The following is a 21,422-nucleotide window of genomic DNA, read 5'->3' on the forward strand; positions in this document are numbered from 1 at the left end:
AAGAGAGTCCTTGTCAGCAGTAAACAACTGTATCCTATTTGGAGAAAGGGTAGTGATCCTCAAACTGCTACAAAAACAATGCCTGAGTCAGATCCATCATGGTCATCCGGGGATTCAAAGGATGAAGGCCTTAGCTAGGAGCTACATTTACTGGCCATCTATAGATCATGATATTACTGAATGGGTTATTTCGTGTCATGCCTGCCAGGCAGCCGCCAAACCACCTCCAAGCACCGATAAAACCAGCCGGCCAAAATCTTCAGCTCCTTGGCAACGCCTTCATATCGATTATGCTGGTCCATTAAAAGGAGAGTGGTATCTAATATTAGTGGATTCTTTTTCAAAATGGCCTGAAATAGTTCAAACTAGCAACACGTCATCAGCGTCTACAATTGCCATTCTTCGTAGTATTTTCGCACGTTTTGGTATGCCGATGATGCTAGTGTCTGATAATGGGACACAATTCTGCAGTATTGAATTTGAACGATTAGAATGACGGCAGGGTATTTCTAACACACTGATGTGCACAAACAAACTGATGTGCTTGGGATATCCCAAGCTCCCGACCAAGCTGGTTTTCGCTGGTCTTTTCGGGGATAATTCGTTAACGAATAATCCCCGAAAAGACCAGCGAAATACAGATCATTTTCGGGGATAGTGAACACACGTGAAGGATGAACCCATGCAAAAAAGAGCTAAAAATAGAAATGAACATTCGGATTCATTCCCTTCCCTCATATTTCAATTCATGCTCATGCTTCATCCTTGATGCTACCAACCACATCGCTAATTCTACTTCGAATCACTTTGCCAGTTGCGTCACCATATTATTATTCATGATCGTGCTATTTGCATGTTTTGTTGTATGATGGGGTACTGATACTAAATGAATTAAAAGAAATAAATAAAACAATAAAAAATAATATATTGACTATTAAACACGCATTTCTAACAATTAGTAAAGGGGTCTGAAGTTACTGGAGCTGCATGTTTTAAAAAGAAATCAAAACTTTAAATCATCAATGAAAACAATAAAAATGGAATTTAACTCATGTCGACCATGGTGCAAACATTAGGCCGCGGGGCCATGGGGCTTTCTCAAGCTGAGAAATCATTCTCAAACACTCATTTAAGTTTCTCAAGCACTCAAATCTTGTTCTCAGACGCGAGCCCGTGGCCGTCGTCAGTTTTCTCATTTCGAGGAACTGATAGTGCCACTCATGCTTTATTTGGAGCTTTAAATAGAAGATATATTTTTGATCGCCTTTTTTTATTTTTTTTTCAATTATAAACATTGAATACATTTTCCAAAGTGATTACCGAAAAACAAATAGCACAATTGCTCATGTTTCAGTTAGCCGATAGCTGCATCGTCAACTTTCTCAAAGATTCTCAAAGATTCTCAAAACCGATTTTGTTCCGATTCGACAAACGCTGAGAACGAGGATTTCTCAAAAGCACTCATGAGTGCTTGAGAAAATGAGCGTTGAGAATCCCCATGGCCCCGCGGCCTTACACCATTACCATTTGACCATTACTAGTTCATGAACATGAATCGTTATCTATCAGTTTTAAACCCTTCAAATACAGCACAATGAACAAAGATATGTGTAAAAGTTCATCGATGCGTGTGAGAGAGTAGAGCTGATGAATTGAAAGAGATGGCATGAGTTTATGTTCATTATCCCCGAAAAATTTCGCTTGAGATACCGCAGTCTTGGCATTGGCTAAGACAGATTCAGGAAGGGGTCCCGTGGTCTTGAGATAAAGTGTGAAACCCTGTAAACTGTTGCATAGTAACACGCATAATGAAGTAACATTGCAAGACTCGATCAGAGTACACATTGAGAGAATAAAGATGATTCCATTCTGAACTAAGGAATAAAGCAGTTGTGTTTTTCTCAAGATATATTCCCTGCGACATATCATAAACAGAGCAACCATTGAAGAAAATTGACAGTTTGACGGTTATAGCGTATGGCACCGACTGGGTCACAAATAATAATTTTTCTCTTAAGTTAGTGCATTGTTTATCTTGAAATTTGTGATATTTGATACAAGAAAGGTCTTATTATGTGTCTACATACGCATTGTTGTGTCCTGATCAAGTTTTTGTAGGGATTAGTACTAGGGATTAAATATAAGACAAAACAAATATTAAGGAAAACTAAAACTGAGCGTCCGAAAGAATGAACGGTAGAGAAAGAAATTTATTAAAATGAGATTCGAATAATCCTGCGGTATGAAAGTACAAGCTGCGCAATAACGTTCAATCAAAAAACAAGGGAGCACCCGAAAAGCTGAGAGATGACAGAAGCGAAACCGGAGAGCAGGGCGAAAACATACGGCGACTGAGGAAGCAGAACGACGAAAAACTTCAGTCTTGTGATTGATCTCGAAAAAAGCTGTTGGCTGTGCAAGACGGATTGTAATAAACAAGACGGAAACGTAATAAAGAATCACAAAAATTGTGTGAAAATGAGCGGAATTCACCACAGTGGCGCAAGTCGGTAAGCAGATTAAAACGGTATTACAGTCTGGAACCTCCGATGGTTTGGATCCGTTCTTGGCTCGGTTGGTTTAGTGGAACCAGTAAATAGGGATTTTGATAGAAGTCGCGGCACCTTGCGGGAAATGAACGTTTGTCGTGAAAAATTAAAGATGTGCTTGATGTCCGGAAATCCGCTGCATTTTTGAGAAGAAGGAAACCGGAATGAACACGGCATTGGACTTACTATGCCGGTGCAATATGGCTGCCAACAGAATCGTGTTCGTACAGTATCGGACATAAAGATAGAACCCTGGTGTTTTCAACGCACCTTGCACTTGTTTTACCACGTTACTTGTGTTTGTGTGTGTGTGTGTGTGTGTGTGTGTGTATGTGTGTGTGAGTGTGTGTGTGAGTGTGAGTGTGTATGTGTATGTGTGTGTGTGTGTGTGTGTGTGTGTGTGTGTGTTTTTTTTTTTTTTTTTTTTTTTTTTTTTTTGTTTTACAAGGAGGGGGAATCTTCGAAAGACTCCCGTTGTCGCACGGGTGTTGACATGGGATTCTTACCCAGTAAACCCCCTCCTTGGGCCATATACCCTTCCCCATGGGTTCACCTTTCGGTATGCTTCTTGGGGAAGGGCTTATGCATTAGCATTGCATCCTCGCTATTGCACAATGAACCAGAGTTCGCGAGACAGATCAAAAGTACTATCAAACATCACACAGCAATAGAGCTCACAATCAATACACCAAGCACTTCACACTTCGCATACTGCTCCATGGGGCACACATACAAAACACTCCAAACCGTACCACGTTCACACGCGTCCCAGGTCCTGATCTCCTCTCCACAGCTGGTCCAGCCTTGTCAGGATCAGTCTCATACATGTTGTTGCAGCTTCCCACAACTCTTCGCTATGTAGCATCAGCTGCACTAGGTTGGTCTGTCTTACGGCGGTTCTGCACTTCGTGTCAAGCAGCTGGCGCTCCTCTAGGAAACGTGGACAGTAGAACATTACATGTTCCGCAGTCTCGTCATTGTCCTTACATACTGGGCATCGAGGTGAAGAAGCGTGCCGGAATTTGTGGAGGTAGCTCCTGAAACACCCGTGGCCAGAGAGCATCTGCGTGACAAAATAATCCACGTCACCATGTTTCCGGTTTATCCACATTGCTACATCGGGGATTAGCGTGAAGGTCCATCTCCCATTACAAGCGTTATTCCAAGCCGCCTGCCATCTTCGCATGGACTCCTCATTTGCCTCCTTTGGGGATATAGCACGAGTATCTGCCGCGCGTGAGCTCTGGAAATTTACGGAGTCCTCCTCTAGGGTGATGCAAAGGGGCATCATACTCGCAATTACGCATACTGCTTCATATGAGATGGTACGGTACGCGCTAGCAACGCGTATGGCCATTTTTCGGTGCACCTTATTTATAGCGTACTGGTTCTGTTTATTTCTTAGTATGTGTGCCCATACTGGTGCTGCATACCTTATATTAGAAATGGCTACGTTGGCATGTAAGCGTCTTATTGTGCTGCTTGGACCACCTATGTTGGGTGTAAATTTAGCCAACGCGTTTGCAGTTTTTGTGGCCTTTATGCAAACTTCCTCAAGGTGCTTTCGGAACTTTAATCTGTCATCTATGATAACTCCAAGGTATTTGAGGCTTCTTATAGATTCTATTTGCTTAGTGCCTACCATTATGTGCGCTTTTTGAACCTCCTTGTGGCTACTTATGAGAATAAATTCCGTTTTGGCGTGTGCTATTTCCAACTTCATTTCTCGCATCCAATAGTCAATCCTGCCGACAGCATCCGTAGACAGCAACTCGACCTCCTCTACACTATTTCCTACGACAGTCAGTGCAATATCGTCTGCAAACCCGATGACCTCAGCTCCTGTGGGTAGGGCCAGGGTTAATACTCCGTTGTACATAATGTTCCACAAGGTGGGGCCAAGTACTGATCCTTGCGGTACGCCAGCAGAGATGGTAGCTATTTTTGTTCCCTCTTCCGTGCTATACTGTAGAACGCGCCCGCTGAGATAGCTTCTCAGTAGCCGACACAAATGCAAGGGGATTTTCATGCGCTCTAGAGCTTTTGCTATTTCCTCCCAGCTAGCAGAGTTGAAGGCGTTCTTCACATCGATGGTGATGATCGCGCAGTAACGAGCCCCACATCGCTTCCGTTGAAAGGCAGCATCACCCTTCACCAGTACCGCCTGTATCGCATCAACCGTGGAGCGCTTCTTGCGGAAACCGAACTGACGATCTGATAAGCCGTGTTCTCCTTCTGTATATGGTGTCAAGCGATCGAGAATTACCATTTCCAGTGCTTTGGCCAGTACGTCGATCAGTCCCAGATCAGTGTGTGTGTGTGTGTGTGTGTGTGTGTGTGTGTGTAAGTGTAGTAGAAAGAGAGTGTGCTTTTTAATGTGTATTAGCAAGTGCGCGGGTTTATGTCTGAAAAACGTAGCTTGCTATGGTTTCATATTGCATGGAAAGTATTCTGATAATGTGTGTTATCATGTGAGACAGCGTGCGTTTGCACTTGGATAAAAGCTAAAGTTTGCATCGACAGCAGCGCTTGTTCCTCGGAAGAAACCGCAGGTGTGCTGGTTGATGAATGTGTGAAGCGTTCCGCTCACGCTATAAAGCGCAACGCTAGGATAAAACGAAGCGGCGCGTTAGTGATCGCGCGGAGGACAACGTAAGGATCGACGAAAGATTGTCAAAGATAGAGAAATTGAGAAGACGCAGAAGAAGGGGGGGTCGTCCGGTCATTCCTCCTCGGGAGAGAGGTCAAGTGGTGGCAAACTTGGATACGAAGGAGGATTAACTCGGTGGACGGGAAGCTAGAAGGTTCAATAAATTGGCTATTAACACGGTGTAACAAAAAAAAACTAGTTTCTTTTATCTCACTATATATAAAATCGAAAATCGCCACAATGACGTGAGAGTAAACATTCAGCGAGAGAGAGAGAGAGAGAGAAAGCGGTGAGAGCAGAGCTCTCTTAGCAACGCGCGTTGCTGCGAAAGGACTTGCTGCATGCCACACTGCCAGCCCGCGGGTAATGAGGGCAATGGTTACTTAGATTTTTTGTTTACACAAACCGATTTGAAAACACATGGTATTGGATATAATGATTTTTTTTAAATTAAAGTTGCAAATTAGCCACCTGATGATAAAGTGTCCCATCTCATACCCCTTCCCATTATAAATCAAGATATTCAAGGCAATATTAAAAAAAAAATGTTTGAAAACTGTGCAACATAGCTTATTTGTGACATGGCTGATATTCCAATTCATTCAATCATTAATAAAGCCAACCATACTCATTATTGGTGCTTAAGCACCTCGCATACTACATACACCGTCGTCATCGGCAGATAAGTGTGCTACAGAATATCCTGTAAAACGGGTTGCTATACCCAGGACGTCGAACATGTTCACTCCCTCAAATCTTTTTCTATTTGGCGTAACGTCCTGTGCGGACATGCCGCCCTGTATAGGCTTTCGAGACTTAATTCATTACCACGAAGCCGGATAGTCAATCCTTGCTACGGGGGGACGGTCCATGGGCTTGAACCCATGACGGGCATGTCATTGAGTCGTTCGAGTTGACGACCACGTACCACGGGACCGCCCCAAATCTACTACTCCCTCAAATCTACTACTTCGCAATATTGGCTGAGTCGGGACAAGGAAAACGCATGACAATTAGAGGTGGATGTAGCCGAAAGACCCTAAGCGGCCCATGCTAAAAAGCCTTGCTGAAATTCCGAGGAAAAAAAGCGGCGGATGTTGATGGCTTGAAAGTTAAAATTGAATTTGTAACGATTTGCTCGCGGGCGGGAAGAACTACTTATTTCAGGATGTCTTTCCGAAACAAAGCACTACAGGGAGAGATGATTCATTGCGCAACATGGCTGCAACATACTACGCGTTAGGTGAGACAACCGTGCACACTGCATTTAGCCGGATTAGCATCAACTGCAGAATGATCCACAATGAAACTATGCCCAAGAGGGCTGAAAAGATTCTGACTGTATCTATCAAGAGTGATGGCGATATCTACCATGTGATGCTATCACCGTACTATGGTGTTGATTAAGAACAACCACATTATATTCAAGGACACGTCAAATTAGAAGCAAAATCTGAAAAATGTGGGTCGTCAAGAGTAAATAAAGTAGTTTGCAAGTAAACGTGAATTTAGTTAATTGATGTGGAAAGGCTATAACAGTGTTGAACCAGTCTTTTCTATAACAGTATAGATTGGAATATTAGAACTACACATTTGGAATGGTTATTTGAGGGGATATGTTCACTGTCGAAATCTGATATTTGGCACAACAATAACAATTGTCTCATACACATATACCCATTCCATTGAATACTTCAAACCCAGTTTCAGGATAATAAAATAAAATTTTGACGGCGTTTTTGGAAATGACCTTTTTGAAATTTAAGACTGGGAAAATTTACATTGAATATGTTCTAAGCATCTATTACTTATTACCTAACGTATGAAACATAAGTCGAAAAAAAGAGTAGAAATGGAATTCGAACCACGTGCAATATCATATTTTTATAGTTCAATCTTACATCTATGGGCACAAAAAACACAAAATGGATTGAAGCAGAAGTGAGCATTTCAAAAATTGTATGTTTTTAAGTACGCAATTGGGATTGGATCTAAACATGTTGTATATGTATTAGGGGCACCCTAATTTTTTTAATCCACTGCACATCAATACGTTATTCAATGAACGCGTTGTTGAGGTTACTACTTAGCTATGCTTTCCATAAAATCACGCCGATAACTAAAAAATAATAATCAAAAAGTTATACATTTGTCTCAACAGAGGCATGGAACGTATCAGTTCGAAAATACAAAATTGCGTGACTTGGCTCAAAAGTAGCCTCATCGATATTTAACGTTTCTGCAAAGTACAGTAACTGTCCAAGAAGTTACAAGGTTAACACATTTGTGGTGTAACGCATAAGAACAAATAGGTCTTTGAGTTATGGTTGTTGCCACTGAACGTGTAGAGTTTGAAAATAATTCTTAATTTGTGGACATCCGGTAGATTTTACCGGGCCTTAACTAGTTAATATAAAGTGTAGTTTAGTTCATCTGGTGACAGCGGTAAAGCAAATATTTGCATGGTGAATGCCTTTTCTATGGGAACACTAGAGGTTTTAGTAGCAATATCTAATGTTCCAATATTTAGTTTTTTTGCTGTTGGTTCTGGCATAACTGTTGCTGTATTTTATCGTTGTGATATGGGTTATGTTTTGGTATTTGTTGGGTGTTATGGTTTTGATATTGACTACGTTGTGGTTGTTGCAAATAACTACTTTGATGTTGGTTACGTTGGAAGGAGGATTGATTATTTGGGTAGTTTATGTGTTGTGATGAGTGTTGATTATATGAGGTGCCATATGAAGTGAATTGTTTAGGTTGAGAAAAGTTTCTTGAAGTGTTAGGATAATAAGTGGTACTGTTGTGTTGAGGTTGGAAATTACCCTTATCTACCCGTAAATTATTACATCTACTTTCATCGCAGCGTGTTAATCTATCTCTATTGTAAAAACTACCGTGTTGACAATTTCTACTTTGCATCGGTTGTTGCACGTTATCATCTATGACACTTTCCTCCAGGTTGGGTTGATAATTGGTGTGTGTATCATGTGTGAGGAAACTGTGTGAGGAAACTTGGCTTCGATTTAACCTTTCCTCAATCTTCCGAATGTGTTCAATTTGCACCACCTCCTCTTCGAGGTAATCTAACAAATCATCAAATTCGAGATGCTTGTTGGTTCGAGCCAGTGTTTTCAGTTCTTGATTTTTGAGTCCAGCTAAGAAATGAATTTTTAAACTTTTAATGGCATATGAATCTTCTGCGTTCTTTGCATAGTTTTTCATGATCTGCTCTTTTAATTTTAGAACTCTTTCCTTATACGTTGTGAAAGGTTCATTGAACTCCTGCTGTAGCGTTTCCACTTGTTGGAAAATGGCCTCCACGTTAACCTTTTCACCAAATTGCTTGATTAAATTTGTTTTCACATTATCCCAACTTTCATCAACAATGCGATTAAACAAACTTGCAGCCTTTCCTTTAAGTTTGAACATTACTACTTGAATAAGCTCTTCCTCTGACTCCCCCTCAGGGATTCGTTTAGCAAAGAAGTCGATTTGATATAAAAATCTTTCCAAATCTTTCGATTCACCGTGAAAGTCCGGAATGCACATCATTGCTCTCTCTGTTGGGAACGCGTACTCCATATTTGTTAATGTGTTATTCAAAGCTTTTTCAATCTCAATACTTTGGTTAAAAAATTCCGCCTTAAGTATTTGAAGTCGTTGCTTGTAACAATAAGCTTTATTTACGTTTGATTCACTTATTGCAGTTGAATTGAAATTGTGCAAATTGTGAATTTTGTTAATATTATCCGAACTATTGTTAATTCGAACAGCTCTATTCCTTAGCGCCAGCACTCTGTCGTTCATTCCCGTACCAATGCTCTTATACAAATGCTGTATACGCAATAATTATTTGACTTATTTAACTACTTTTAAACTTATTGTATACATAAAAATAACTTTAATATTTAAAATAACCCAAAAAAATATATTTAAAAAATATGTTTAATAAAAAAAACTGAAAAATCCAAAACCAAAAACTTCACTATGTGTTAATCACTATTACAATCACTAACTAATTATTCACTAAATTTTACTAAAACTACGCTGCGATTTACCTTTCACCAATTTACTTTATCACCTAGCTACTTGAACTTTAGCACTAGCTAGTTTAGTGAGAAATTTCACATAGTGGAAGTTCTTTTGGTACCGGGAATTATCGGATCGAACTTTTTAAGAAAATATGCAAGCAAGGTTGAAAGACATTTTCAAAACATTCTTTTAACAAAGCCGCACAACGAAGAAGAGCGTAAAGATGGTAATTATTTAGAAGGGAATGATGAAAACGATAAGGAGGTATTCTTGGAGAAGATAAACTCAGAAGAGAATGCACATGAATGCCTCTCTTACTTGGAGGAAAAAGATGCAGATTGCGATTTACTAGGTAAGGGGAAAGAGGCAATAGGTGAAGCAAGATATAAAGAATTATTAAACAAAATTAATACCAACCATTTAGATTTGCATGAAAAAACATGCATCACAAAAATAATAATGGATTTTTCTGATACATTTTACTTGCCGGGAGATAAGCTCACATTCACTGAAGCAACTAAACATGAAATAGAAACTAGTTCAAATATACCAATTTACAAGAGACAATACAGATTCCCGGCTACAATAAATGCGATAATGGAAGAAGAAATTGAGGAAATGTTAGCACAAAATATAATACGACCAAGCAAAAGTCCGTGGAATTCACCTGTCATGAGTATCCCGAAAAAGACGGACGAAAATGAAAAAAAGAAATATCGTATTGTTGTAGAGTTCAGGGCACTAAATCAAATAACTAAACCATTTATCTATCCTATACCTAGAATAGACGATATAATGGATAATATAGGCAAAAGTATTTTTTCCACTATCGATCTGAAGTCCGGTTTTTTTCAAATATTAATAGATCCTAAAGATGCTGCAAAGACAGCTTTCTCTACAACTAGAGGGCATTATGAATTTACACGAATGCCTATGGGACTAAAAAACAGCCCATCTACGTTCCAAAAGCTGATGAATACCGTCATATATGCTATACAGCCGGTAAAAGCATTTGTCTATTTAGATGACATTGTAGTTTTTGGTGAAACCATAGAAGAACACAATATCAATTTAATTAAAATTTTTAATGGTCTAAAGCATTACAACCTAAAAATAGAACCATCTAAATGCAAACTATTACATAAACAAATAAATTATCTGGGGCATACAATCAATTCAGAGGGAATTAAACCTACAAAATCTAATATTGATGCAATAGTAAATATGCCAGCACCAAAAACATTAAAACAACTCAGATCGTTTTTAGGTGCTATTAACTTTTACGGAAAATTCATTCCCAATGTTTCCGAGGTACGAAAGCCCTTGCACGAACTTTTAAAGAAAGATTCGAAATTTGCTTGGGATGAAAACTGCGATGAGGCTTTCCAAACACTTAATTTTTTTTTAATTTCTGAACCTATATTAGTACGACCAAATTACAATGATATGTTTATAATCACTACAGATGCCAGTGATTATGCACTTGGAGCAGTGCTTTCTAATGAAAAAACTAAAGAAAAACCTATTGCATATGCTAGTAGATCTCTTGTAGGGGCAGAGAAAAGATACCACCCTATCGAAAAAGAATTATTAGCGATTGTATGGGCAGTAGAACATTTTAAGCACTATGTATATGGTCAGAAATTTGTTATCTATTCTGATCATAGACCGCTTGTTTCTATTTGGCGCCTCAAAGAAAATTCTACGATATTAACAAGACTAAGACTTAGATTGCAAGGTTTAGAATGCGAAGTACGATACATGAAAGGAAGAGAAAATGTAGTCGCAGACCTTCTGTCTCGGCTTCCGGGTGTGGAAATGAAAGAGATAGAAGCTGAAAATCACACATTAGCTGTTGTAACGCGCCAGCAAATGAAAAACAATATAATTTGTGAAAATAATAAGCAACATAAAGCTACGGAAGAGACATGTGAGAATTTAGAGCAACAACACTGGGAGGATTTATTAAAAATAACTATCGATAACGATCCAAATGAGAACGAAATGCGAAGGAAAGAACGATTGAATGATATGCAACAAGTTGATAAAACTAAATTTAAAAATTACAAACCGGTCAATGAGAGAATAGAAGTAGATAGAAGTGAGATAGAAACAGTTTTGAAAGAATTTCACGACGCACCTTTAGGAGGACACGTAGGGGTACGTAGGATGAAAAAAAGAATAAAAGAACTGTTTTACTGGAAGGATATGAACGTCGATATAGAAAGATACGTTACAACGTGTAGATCTTGTCAATGTAACAAAATTAGCCGGTACAACAAAATACCCATGCAAATAACAACCACTTCAAATAACCCCTTTGATAAGCTATACATGGATATTGTCATTCTCCCGGAATCAGAAAAGGGTAGCAAATACGGACTAGTGATTCAGGATGACTTTACAAGATATTTAATAGTTTTACCAATGGAAAATCAAGAGTCAACAACCGTAGCAAAAGCATTTGTCGAAGGAGATATATGCCATGTTGGAGCTCCTTTGGAATTAGTAACCGACCAAGGGACAAACTTTATGAGCCAGGTTATGAAGGACACTTGCAAACTGTTGAAAATTAAAAAAATAAACACTTCGGCATATCATCCTCAAGCAAACCGCGTAGAACGAGCTAATAGAGAGCTAAAAATTTACTTAAGACAGTTTGTAGGGCAAAACTATAAAACATGGGACAGATATCTACCATACTTCGCATTTGAATATAATACTACAGTAAATACATCAACCAGATTTACCCCATATGAGCTAATCTATGGCAGGAAGGCAAGATTACCGACATCAATTTTTAACCAAAATAGTAATAAGCGAGTGTATAATGATTATTGCGAGGAACTGAAATTAAGATTAAACGAAATGCATATAATAGCGAAAACAAATCTAATCAAATCAAAAGAGATGAGGAAACAACAATATGATCAAGATGCGAAAGAATGGAAGCCTATGTGGGGAGAAAAAGTGTTGGTAAGAAATATCCCAACAGGTGCAGGACAGAAGCTACAAAGCCTGTGGAAAGGTCCGTATGAAGTAGTAGAGATTCCCAGCGACCAAACATGTGTCGTAAGAAATGGAAAAAGATTCGAAAAAGTTCACAATAATAGGTTAAAAAGATTCTATGAGTGATAAGTTTAGGATTTAGCTAGGTAAAAAAAAAAAAGAAACTCTGTGAATTATCTTGAAATCCTTCATACCCCTGTTATCTTTAAAATATTAATAAGTTCACTAGGTTTAGGTAGGTTAATTCATCAGGTTTAGGTACGCTTTTTCAAAAGGTTTAGAAAGGTTTCATCGCTAATTTTAGGTAGGCTCTTTCACTAGGTTTAGATTGTAGGTAGCTTTCAGTACGCGTAGGTTAAGATTACTTTTATAAGGTTATTTGAAAAAAAAACACAAGCACACACATACACCACATTATGCCACTGTAAGCCACTAACAGTTATATTCCATTTTAGCAACTGCTTGGTTTTGATCTCGGAGGGGTTTGATAGGCGATCCGGAAGTCTCGCGCTCAACGTATCGTATGCGTAGGCGGAATGATTGTGTGAAGAAGAAGATGATCGATCATTTGTAAACGTCGATCGAAGAGAGCGATGATTGAGAGAGATGAGAGGTGAAGTTACATGTATTGTACACCAGGATACGGTAGGAGTATGGCTAAAAAACTCAACGGAAAAAGGTTAGAATGGGTCACAAAGAAAAATAGATTTCCAAATTACGTACAGTATCGGACAGAAAGATAGGGCATTGGTTTTTTAACGCACCGTGCACCCGTTGGGCCAAGTTTATGTGTGGTTTGTATGTGCTTGTGTTTGTGTGTGTGTGTATGTGTGTGTATGTGTGTTTGTGTGTGTGTGTATGTGTGTGTGGATGTATGTTTGAATGTGTATTGATGTGTGTGTTTGTTTCACAAGTAGGTCGTTTCGGATAGATTTGTAAGTAGTTTTTTTGTGTTTTGGGTTAGGTTTTTGGTGTGATAAGCAGGACCACCGCCCTCGCGATCAGTGTGTTTTCGATATATTAACAATGTTACGGTCTTCTTTCGCCGTGGTCTTCTGAGGACGTCCGGTTGACTTGCGCGTTTCGGTTGTCCAAGCGCGTTTCAGTTGTCTAAGCACGTTTCGGTTGTCCGAAGCGCGTTTGCCACAAAAGTGCGCGATCGTTCCATTACGAACTCGATCCTTTTGCGCTTAATGCCAGCAGCAGCCATTCGCTTTTACATATGGCGCTGATGATCGGTACAACGTTTACCTCGACCCATTGTTACTAACATTGCTTGCTTGGACCGTCAAGAACGCGCTGGTTAAAAACTTGGACACGGCTGATCCCGTGCTCTGCCTGCGTTCTACTTCTATACGCGATGAATTACATCGTTTTGGAGCAGCGAAAACATCGGATGGATAAAAACTATCAACGAGTACGCGAGTAAGCGTCTTCCCTTCAAAATCGAGAAAAGAATACTGCCGCGCTCATGAAACAAAACGACCATTGAAAAGAATAACTGCGCGCCAGCTCAATGCACGCACAAAGTTTACCATTCGCACACAACGTGCAACGCAGAGATGCACGAAGGCCTTTCAATGGCGTGCACTGGAGAAACACCTGTGAGGGAATGCCGAGTTCATTGCTATTGTGCGCGTGTCCATTTCGCACCGGTGTCGCATTCACATTCATGAAACAGCACACCTGCGTTTTCGTCCGAGGAACAAGCGCTGCTGTCGATGCAAACTTTAGTTTTTATCCAAGTGTAAACGCACAATGTTTCACATGATAACACACATAATAAGAATAATTTCAACGCAATATGACATCATGGCAAGCTATGTTTTTCAGACACAAACCCGCGCACTTGCTAATACACATTAAAAAGCACACTCTCTTTCTACTACTACACACACACACATGCACACACACACACATACACACACACTCACACACACATACACACACGCACATACACACATACACACACACAAACACAAGTAACGTGGCAAAACAAGTGCACGGTGCATTGAAAAAAAAGGGTCCTATCTTAATGTCCGATACTGTACTATTTCCGCGCACACACACAGAGTATAACCCAACGGAACGACGATAGTAACGAACGATGATGATATGACAATGAAGAAGGGATAGCGATCGCTGAGCGATAATCATCAATCGATGACGATGTGTAGGGAGCCGAATGGTATGTGGATCAGCACAGCAGAACACCGTACAGCTAAAAGTCGGTGATAGAGAATGTTATTAGAAGGATTAGGAAAGCAATATGATAACCATGAAAAACTACTTAGGTAAGACACTTCGGCGAAGTTAAAGGTAGTTTCGGTATTGCTGCACGAAAGGATGTTTCCGGAATGAGCTATGACGTTTGTCACGAGGTGAAGGTTGAAAAAAAAAAAAAGGGTAATGAGATGAAGCGTTCCGCTCACGCTATAAAGCGCAACGCTAGGATAAAACGAAGCAGCGCGTTAGTGATCGCGCGGAGGACAACGTAAGGATCGACGAAAGATTGTCAAAGATAGAGAAATTGAGAAGAAGCAGAAGAAGGGGGGGTCGTCCGGTCATTCCTCCTCGGGAGAGAGGTCAAGTGGTGGCAAACTTGGATACGAAGGAGGATTAACTCGGTGGACGGGAAGCTAGAAGGTTCAATAAATTGGCTATTAACACGGTGTAACAAAAAAAAAAAAACTAGTTTCTTTTATTAATATAAAGTGTAGTTTAGTTCATGTGCATGCGCAGCGATGTGAAATGGACACGCGCACAACAGCAATGAACTCGGCATTCCCTTACAGGTGTTTCTCCAGTGCACGCCATAGAAATGCCTGCGTGCATCTTTGCGTTGAACGTTGTGTGCGCATGTTAAACTTTGTGCGTGCATTGAGCTGGCGCGCAGTTATTCTTTTCAATGGGCGTTTTGTTTCATGAGCGCGGCAGTATTCGGTTCTCGATTTAAATGGGTAGACACTCACTCGCTTACTCATTAATAGTTTTTATCAATACGCTTTTTTTGCTGCTCTACAACGATGTAATTCATCACGTGTAGAAGCAGAACGCAGGCAGAGCACGGGATCAGCCGTGTCCATCTTTTTAACCAGCGCGTTCTTGACGGGCCAAGCAAGCAATGTTAGTAACAATGGGTCGAGGTAAACATTGTACCGATGATCAGCGCCATATAATAAAGCGAATGGCGGCTGTTGGCATTAAGCGCAAAACGATCGAGTTTGTAATGGAACGATCGCGCACTTTTGTCGCAAACGCGCTTCGGACATCCGAAATGTGTTTGGACAACCGAAACGCGCTTGGACAACTGAAACGCGCTTGGACAACCGAAACGCGCAAGTCAACCGGACGTCCTCAGAAGACCACGGCGAAAGAAGACCGTAAAGTTGTCAATAGATCGAAAAAACACTGATCGCGAGGGCGGTGGTTCTGCTTATTACATCAAAAACCTTACCCAAAACACAGAAAAACTACTAACAAATCTATACGAAACGACATACTTGTGAAACAAACACACACACCAATACACATTCAAACATACATACACACACACATGCACACACACACACACACACACAAATGTTCACACACATACACACACATACACACACACACACACAAACACAAACACACAAACCACACATAAACCTGTCCCAACAGGTGCATGCTGCGTTGTAAACACCAGGGTTCTATCTTTATGTCCGATACTGTACATGTATAAGTTCTGTGGCAGACGAGTGTGTGTGTGTGTGTAGCGTTGGGATGAGAGCACCAGAGAAAAATGACGAACAAATGATCGCGTTCGGGCAAGTAGAATTTGGTTGTCGAAAAGTGTGAGTGTGATAATAGGAAATTTGATCAAAGTTTTACGAAATTGTTCATGCGTAGACGCTTATTTTGATTTCATTTTTAAATACACTAAATACACGGTACAAAAAGGACGGCTAAAGTGCACACCAAACAGCCACATTTTTCTTTAGTAAAGTTCGCATAAGAGATTTTGGTCATACAACTCTTTACCAATACAACTAAATATGCCATCAGGAAATGGCCGCCAATAGAATAGGAGTAGTGTTCGCACCAGATATGCGCTAAACAGGGTTAGCGCTACAACCAATAATGAGACAGATTAAAAAAAAAATTTAAAATTATGAGCATAATGTAAAAATATTCCTGGTGCGTCGTCATTTTCAGGAGTGTATTTTTGTCCTTCGAAGGATTGCATAAATGCACATTTACGGGTCACATTTTCCTTGATTTGAAGGTTTGCCAGACGTTGTACAGTGTGTGTGCTACAACCTCCGATGGTTTGGATCCGTTCTTGGCCTGGTTGGTTTAGTGGAACCAGTAAATAGGGATTTTGATAGAAGTCGCGGCACCTTGCGGGAAACGAACGTTTGTCGTGAAAAATTAAAGATGTGCTTGATGTCCGGAAATCCGCTGCATTTTTGAGAAGAAGGAAACCGGAATGAACACGGCATTGGACTTACCATGCCGGTGCAATATGGCTGCCAACAGAATCGTGTTCGTACATGTATAAGTTGTGTGGCAGACGAGTGTGTGTGTGTGTAGCGTTGGGATGAGAGCACAAGAGAAAAATGACGATCAAATGATCGCGTTCGGGCAAGTAGAAGTTGGTTGTCGAAAAGTGTGAGTGTGATAATAGAAAATTTGATCAAATTTTTACTGAATTGTTCATGCGTAGACGCTTATTTTGATTTCATTTTTAAATACACTAAATACACGTTACAAAAAGGACGGCTAAAGGCACACCAAACAGCCACATTTTTCTTCTTAAGTTCGCATAAGAGATTTTGGTCATACAACTCTATACCAATACAACTAAATATGCCATCAGGAAATGGCCGGCAATAGAATAGAAGTAGTGTTCGCACCGGTTATGCGCTAACCAGTGTATGTGCTACAAACAATAATCAGAAAGATTTTTTTTTGAAGACTTCATGATTGATAAAGATGCTGTAAAGGTATATTTTATACCTCCGAGTGGGTGAATATACTTATTTACATCCCCGAGAGGACAGCAAACAAGAACCTGGAGCAGTCATAGCTTCCCCGAGTGGAAAGATGAAGTAAAAGTATACTGGTACCTCTGAGTGGGTGAATATACTTATTTACGTTTCCGAGAGGACACCAAAAAGGAACCCTGAGCGGTCATAGTTCCCCGAATGGAAAGTCGAAGTAAAAGTATATTGGTACCTCCTAGTGGGTGAATATACTTATTTACGTCCCTGAGAGGACAGCAAAAATGAACCCTGAGCGGTCATAGTTTCCCCGAGAGGAAAGTCGAAGTAAAAGTATATTGGTGCCTCCGAGTGGGTGAATATACTTAATAACCTGGAGCGGTCCTAGTTGCCCCGAGTGGAAAGATGAAGTAAAAGTATATTGGTACCTCTGAGTGGGTGAATATACTTATTTACGTCCCCGAGAGGACACCAAAAGGAACCCCGAGCGGTCATAGTACCTCTGAGTGGGTGAATATACTTATTTACGTTCCCGAGAGGACACCAAAAAGGAACCCTGAGCGGTCATAGTTCCCCGAATGGAAAGTCGAAGTAAAAGTATATTGGTACCTCCTAGTGGGTGAATATACTTATTTACGTCCCTGAGAGGACAGCAAAAAGGAACCCTGAGCGGTCATAGTTTCCCCGAGAGGAAAGTCGAAGTAAAAGTATATTGGTGCCTCCGAGTGGGTGAATATACTTAGTAACCTGGAGCGGTCCTAGTTGCCCCGAGTGGAAAGATGAAGTAAACGTATATTGGTACCTCTGAGTGGGTGAATATACTTATTTACGTCCCCGAGAGGACACCAAAAGGAACCCTGAGCGGTCATAGTTTCCCCGAGAGGAAAGTCGAAGTAAAAGTATATTGGTACGTCCTAGTGGGTGAATATACTTATTTACGTCCCTGAGAGGACAGCAAAAAGAAACCCTGAGCGGGCATAGTTTCTTATGTAAGTGCGAAGCGCGAGTTACACAAGTGTGAGCAATCTTATAAAAAGTTAAGGAATTTTGACAAAAGATTTAAGCCAAACATTGTGGTTGAAAAACTTTATATTTATAAAAGTTATTATTTAATATGATTCTTAACAAAAAGAATATAGGCTGTGGGTGTATTTTCCTGGGACGTAAATTTTGGGTAGGAATCAAAAATTTTCATGATAGAATAATTAACATTAATGGTTATCGTAAGGTCAAACACATATCATTCTTGTTATATATGCCACATATCATTCTTGTTATATATATGCCTCCTATTGAATGTATTTCCACAGCAAAACAAAAACGGCTGATAATAAAAGGGCCAAACGCAAAATAGTTTGTCGGGACAACAACTGGCTGGAAGAACCATCTGAATTACGATTCATGGTCGAGACACCCCCTCTATCTTCAACATTGATTCAACCGTCAATTCCTCCTACTAATGAGTCTTCGATTATGACTTCAATGTCGTTTGCAACGTTGCAAATCCCCACGTGCAATCCCAAAGAAGGCGAGGAAGAAATAGATAAGAAGTCATTCGAACGCTGGAAGGATACTTTTGAGGCTGCAATGGAATTTGCCGGCATTTCAGAGGAGTCTATGAAAATAAACGCATTCAAAATGAAGGCGGCAAACAAATTAATCGATATGTTAGAAGGAAGGAATTTAGCCGGTCTCGTAGTACAGTCGTCAACTCGTACGACTTAACAACATGCCCGTCGTGGGTTCAATCCCCAAACAGACCGTGCCGCCATACGTAGGATTGACTATCCTGCTATGGGGGGGAATCAATTAGTCACTGAAAGCCAAGCCCACAAGTGGGTACAGGCAGGCCTTGACCGACATCGGTTGTTGAGCCAGAGAAGAAGAAGTTAGAAGGAATAGCGTCAAACGATACTATAACAAACTCACCACAGGCTCCTTATTCCAATGCAATGGAGCGTTTAGGACAATTTTACAATTCCAGAGACTACGTGTTTCTGCAAAAACAACGTTTGCGTTCAATGACTCAAACCCAAACCCAAACGAGTCGGATTCAAGTTATGTAAAACGAGTCCTGGAATCCGCCAAACTTTGCGGTCTCGGAGGAGTACAAATCGTCGAAACAGTTGTTGACGTTCTGCAAACTCATGCAGTCAATCCGCAAGTACGTGTTGCCGGAAGAAAAATCCTTCGTAAAAACGGGACAATTGCCGATCTTCTAGATAGAGTACGTACTTGTGAGATGGATAACCTCAACGAAAAACTTTTCGCAAAGAATCATCCGCACACTTCAACAGCAATTTCAGTAGCGGCTGTATCCTATGGCTCCCATTCAAGACCGGGATAAAATTTGGAACGTTCCCAACGTGAACAAAAAAGAAGTTGGAATGGTTCTCCTACTAACTATCATCAGAGATATGGTGGAACTCAGCAGAACCAGTATGCAGCTAAAAGCAGGTTCTCACGTTTTGGTAGCGGGACAAGGAATTCTAGTGAACGGCGTCAACAATGCTGGAGATGCACCAGTTATTTTCATCTTCCAGAAAATTGTCATGCCTTAGATAAGCAATGCCGCAAATGTAACAAAAAGGGACATATTGAGCGTGCTTGCAATTCAAACACCAACGTTAGCGTAAAACGTCGTTCACTCGAGGATCAGGACGGAGGATACCCTAGTAAATACAGGAAGATTGCTGCGGTAACGGAATCAGGTGTGAACGATGATCCCAACCCAGATAGCAAACCCGTAAGCAACACGTTCCCTCCTGAGATATTATAAACTCAGAATAATTGAAATTCTCATGTACTTCCAATGGTCAACGATCAAAAATTTCAAAAATTTGCATTCGTATTTTAATTCTTGAAAACTAAAATATCCAACACATCAAAAAGAATTTTAAGTTTTGCTGTACAATAGGAGTAATAAAAATTATAGAGGATTCCAAAAATTAAAAAAGGTGGAACAAATACACTGCTTATTGATGTCTGTTTAATATAATGATTCATTATTTATAAGATTTATAAAAGATTTAGTCATCAATAAGTATTTTTTATTGAAATTTTAGGTGGTCTTTCAGATGCAGGATAATGATCATGTAATCAACCTCGCGGTATCACGGTCGGATCCGGTAATAAATGCTAAGGAAACATATAATGAAGGGTTGATAACGGGCTATGTAGCAGGCGTCCCCGTTCAGTTTCTTATTGATTCTGGGGCAGATGTAAATACTATAGATGAGGTAACATTAAATAAGCTAGTGGCTAATGCTCCGACTGTAAGTCCTATATATAGCATTATTGATGGAACTGACAAACCATTAAGAGCGTATGGCATGCAGAATGACATACCTGTGTTGGCCACATTTGTAACAGAACTATTTGTAACCGAAGATCGCCCAATATTAACGGAAAAGTTTTATGTTGTTGAAAAGGCTCGAGCACTATTAAGTAGGAGCACGGCAACAAGATACAGTGTACTTCAGATGGGAGTAAACACTCCGATAAGCGATTATAGGGCAAGTAATACACCGCGTTTACTTCCAGGAGAAATTTTCGTACTGTCGAATGATAACGAATTCCCCAAGTTTAAGGTTGACCCCATAGTTCTCAACTATGATAAAAATTTACTTCCTTCTCGCAACGTTTATACGAGTATTCCTCCAGCTTTTAGGCTCGAAACGGAAAAAAGGCTAAACGATCTACTTTCCTCTGGTATAATAGAACGTGTAACCGATGATATGGAGAGATCATTTTGTTCGTCTCTTCTTGTTGTCCCTAAAGGCAAAAACGACATACGACTCGTTGTAGATCTGAGGGGAGTAAACAAAACCATCCTTAGAACACCCTTTAAAATGCCGACTCTTGAGGCAATTCTTTCCCGGCTTAACGAAGCGTCATGGTTTTCAACAATTGACCTCAGTAGCGCTTTTTTTTCACGTAGAACTTCATGAAAAATCTAGGCACCTTACAAATTTTTTCGCGGGGAATGGCACATTCAGATTTAAACGACTACCATTTGGCTTATGTAATTCAACCGATATCTTCCAGGAGATGTTGCAAACTTTGGTTCTCGCAGGATGTCCTGGAACTTTAAATTACTTGGATGATATCCTAGTTTATGGATCCTCAAAAGAATACATGAATCTGAAAATGACTCTTGAAAAGCTACGTTACCATAACGTTCGCTTGAACTCT

Source organism: Anopheles coluzzii, chromosome 2, assembly GCF_943734685.1.
Source record: "Anopheles coluzzii chromosome 2, AcolN3, whole genome shotgun sequence".
NCBI classification, from domain to species: domain Eukaryota; kingdom Metazoa; phylum Arthropoda; class Insecta; order Diptera; family Culicidae; genus Anopheles; species Anopheles coluzzii.